General features: G+C 40.6%; 1 protein-coding gene across 1 annotated transcript in view; it reads left to right on the top strand.

Moving 5' to 3' along the window:
- Positions 1-2500, top strand: part of mybpc3 (myosin binding protein C3) — a 122930-nt gene that overhangs the window by 58430 nt on the left and 62000 nt on the right. The window lies entirely within an intron of this gene.

The following is a 2500-nucleotide window of genomic DNA, read 5'->3' as shown; positions in this document are numbered from 1 at the left end:
GCTATCCGGCTTATCACCCGATTGCCACATTTCTTTTTATTATCATTCATAATTATTTTCTTTAGGCAGCAATCTACAAAACAGCTTGTTTTTAACACTTTGTGAGGAAGAAGATCCACAATAGGCAGAAACTTATTCATGCCTTTGTCACCAGTAGGCTAGACTACTGCAATGCTCTCTTCTCTGGTCTCCCAAAAAAATTAATTTAAGCGGGCAGAGCATGGCCCTTGCAGAGCAAGGCCCGATTATAGTAATCTCTAAGTCCTGTTAATTAAGCGGGCTTGCGGAGCAAGGACCATGCAGAGCATGGCCCTTGCAGAGCAAGGCCCGATTATAGTAATCTCTAAGTCCTGTTTCTTTCCTTACTGATTATCATTCTTGTGTAGGGCAGTGAAATAGAAAATGGATCTCCTCCTAGGCCTTTCGAGATAGAGACACCGTTCAAACACTAAAACGACCGGCTCGGCTTGGAGATCGCGTATAGTTATAGGCTTTTCCGTGTCTCTTGTCGTTTTCCTGTTTTTGGCGATTTTGTGAAAGCTTGGGTCCCCATTGAAAACAATGGTGGAACCTTCATGAACCAAGGTTCCGCCACTCTAGAGATTAGAGTGTAGGAGGCTTTTTCGGTCATAAAACATCAACACTTTCACCTAGAAGTTTAGTTGACGCGTTGTTAGTGAGCTCTATGGGATGTCTCCAAATTGTCAAAGTTTCATCTCCCAACTCCCAAAACTTTTTAAATGGCAGGTTTGTAAAAAAAACAGGCCTGGGTCTATGGAGGTTTTCAGTCTTCCCAAAACTGCCCTTTTCAAGAGATCAGCGCATGTCCCACACGGAGGTCCATTTGTGCCTGAACCATTTAACCTATACACTTCATTCAAAGACTGTTAGAGAGATCACATGCATGACTCCGATCTGTGAAAAGGACACGTGCCAACTCCTTTTAGTTTTTTTACAACGATCTTGTAAAGACAAAATACTGGGTCTGATCCTGTCCCCTGTTTACAGCACAATACTAACTGTCATTCAGTCAATCAGAACAGGTGCTCCCAATGAAGGGTTCCATCTTAACTGCCACTGTCTCAAGATTCTATTCTTAACGAGCAGGTGCGAGCAACCATTCTAGAAGTCTATTGTTCAGCTCTTCAATGCAATGTGATATAGTCTTGCTGGACTGTGCATGGCAGCTAGCTGCTTGGCTTAATGGGAATGCATGCTGTTGGATTAGAGATATGGAGGTTGAGGGTTCGAACCCCACCTGAAGCCATGTTGATTTTCAAAATTATATCATATGCAGTGTTCCTTGGCCAACTTAAAATGCCATGTATGTCATTTATTATCAATGGCAAATGTGCTGAATTACAGATATGGAGGTTGGGGGTTCGAACCCCAGTCCAAGCCATGTTGATTTTCAAAATTATATCATATGCAGTGTTCCTTGGCCAACTTAAAATGCCATGTATGTCATTTAGTATGAATGGCAAATGTGCTGAATTACAGATATGGAGGTTGGGGGTTCGAACCCCAGTCGAAGCCATGTTGATTTTCAAAATTATATCATATGCAGTGTTCCTTGGCCAACTTAAAATGCCATGTATGTCATTTAATATGAATGGCAAATGTGCTGAATTACAGATATGGAGGTTGGGGGTTCGAACCCCAGTCGAAGCCATGTTGATTTTCAAAATTATATCATATGCAGTGTTCCTTGGCCAACTTAAAATGCCATGTATGTCATTTAGCATCAATGGCAAATGTGCTGAATTACAGATATGGAGGTTGGGGGTTCGAACCCCAGTCCAAGCCATGTTGATTTTCAAAATGATATCATATGCAGTGTTCCTCAGCCAACTTCGAATATCATGTATTGTATGTCATTTAATATCAATGGCAAAGGGGCTGGATTACAGATATGGAGGTTGTGAGTTCGAATCCCGCTCGAAGCCATGTTGATTTTCAAAATGATATCATATGCAGTGTTCCTTAGCCAACTTAAAATACCATGTATGTCATTTAGTATATCCCCAAAACGCAGAGCTACAACACTTTCAAGATGGCTGAATCCAAGATGGCTGAATTGTTTGGCCCATAACTTCTGACTGGGTGGATGGATTTTTTCCAAGATTTCTTTTAGCTTTGTTTTCTCAATAGTACTTTGTTTCATCTCTGCACCAAAAGGCAAGCCCGATTCCAGCATTTTCTGTGAGAATGCAATCTAGTTATTATTATTATTACAAGACTGCGCTTCATTCTGTTCCTTTTGACTGATGAAGGAACAATGTTGCAGGAGGCAGTTCACTACTTCGCTAGCTTGATTTAATTTCATCAACATTCTTTTCATTTTTGGACTATTCTTATGATTGTTATCAAACATTTCAATTGTAATTGCATTTGTCAGACATTTCCTTTGCAATTGTGCTCATTTAAAGTTGAGACATTTTTCCGAGCCTCGCAAATGATCTTGCTGTGGATTGCAGGAGTTAGCTGCTCTTTTTTGTTT

The sequence above is a fragment of the Engraulis encrasicolus genome, chromosome 23, assembly GCF_034702125.1.
Source record: "Engraulis encrasicolus isolate BLACKSEA-1 chromosome 23, IST_EnEncr_1.0, whole genome shotgun sequence".
Classification (NCBI taxonomy): domain Eukaryota; kingdom Metazoa; phylum Chordata; class Actinopteri; order Clupeiformes; family Engraulidae; genus Engraulis; species Engraulis encrasicolus.
Note: the sequence above shows the minus strand (reverse complement) of the source record. Positions and strands in the feature narration are given on the sequence as shown.